Below are 1,541 nucleotides of genomic sequence, written 5' to 3' on the forward strand. Positions count from 1 at the left end.
TTGAACCGCCAGCCGTCTGGTTAGCAGGCAAGTGTCTTAGCCACTATGCTACCAGAGCTCCCAATGTCGGGGTAGGCTTAAGAAAAAAAGTACCTCATAAGTAGTCTCTGGCCATCGGCAGACTCCGGATCTAGGTTAGTATATTGCCGGAGGCTTTCAATCAGTCTCTGAAGGAAGGTGGATGGATTTTCGTTTTTATCCTGAATAATTTCATTTAGTTTATCATAATTGACAGCCTTAATGGCTGCTTGGCGTAGGCCATGGAGTAGGCAGCTAACATACCTGTTTCTGGTGTCGATACCTGCCTGAGTATTGTAGTCCCACTTTAGGTCTCGATCAGGGACAGCGTCAGCGCCTGCCGTGTGATGATTGTTTGTGAGGTGTTCTTGATCTGCATGGGCACAGGCCTGATCCAGCACTCTTTTGTTCTCCTCAGGGGTAAGTGAATTGGTTAGGACAACAAAAATATCATGACAGGTTAGTCTGTATGATTGTGTCAGGAATTGAAACTGTTTGATAAAGGTTGTGGAGTCAGAAGTGAAAGATCCAAGCCTAGACTGAATGAGAGCCAGCTAAGCCATTGGAAAAGGGGTATGGACTTGAACAATTCTCTCAGCTCCGGCAACCTCTTGCAAGGGCGCCATTGTGTAGGCAGACTGAGAAACTTCAGGGTCAGATGACTTACGGGCCTTGAAGTGAGTGATGGGTGGAATTGGCACACAGGGAGAGATGGAGGGAGAAGAAGGGGAGGGAGTGGAAGGCTTCTGTGGGCTTGAGGGGGGATGAGTAAGGAACTAGAGCCTGGGGTGGAGCTGCTTGTGGCTCTCCCCAGTAAGAAGAAGGATCATCTCCCAGATTGAGATGGCCACAGACTCAAAGTGGAGGAGTGTCAGGGCGGAAAGAGATCTGGCCACTAGCAGTTTGGGGGGAGGGGATTGTTGGTTAGCTAGTGAGAAGAGGGAAGATTGACTATGGAGATAAGAAAAGCCTTGAATGTAGGGAATCTTGGACCATTTTCCTTGGTGCTCACAAAAGTTATACAGGTCTCGAATTAGACCAGATTCAAGTGAGCCATTAGGTGGCCAAATTTTTTGATTGTCCAGTTTATATTGGAGCCAAATTTTAGTGGACAATCATATGAGATTCTTGGGCTTTAAATCTAAGCCTTCAAAGTTCTGTAACAAACACCCCAGGGGATAGTCTGCAGGTATAGAGGATCAATTGATGCAGAGCAGCAGGCCCGAAGAGCAGGAGAAAGGGGATAAAAGCTAGGAACCTGGACAGAAGAGCAGTCAGCTCCAGGGATATAGGTGAGGAGAGACAACTCAGGGATGCCCAGAGAAGTAGGCTGGAAGAGCAGGAGAAAGGGGACTAAAAGCCAGGAACCAGACAGAAGAGCAGTCAGCCGCAGGGATATAGGTGAGGAGAGACAACTCAGGGACGCCCAGAGCAGAAGGTGGGAAGAGCAGGAGAAAAGGGAATAAAAGCCAGGAAGCCAGACAGAGGAACAGTCAGCCACAGGGACCCAGGTGGGGGTGATA

The sequence above is a fragment of the Orycteropus afer genome, unplaced genomic scaffold (genome assembly GCF_000298275.1).
Source record: "Orycteropus afer afer isolate SDZICR_OR568_19922 unplaced genomic scaffold, OryAfe1.0 scaffold00478, whole genome shotgun sequence".
Classification (NCBI taxonomy): domain Eukaryota; kingdom Metazoa; phylum Chordata; class Mammalia; order Tubulidentata; family Orycteropodidae; genus Orycteropus; species Orycteropus afer.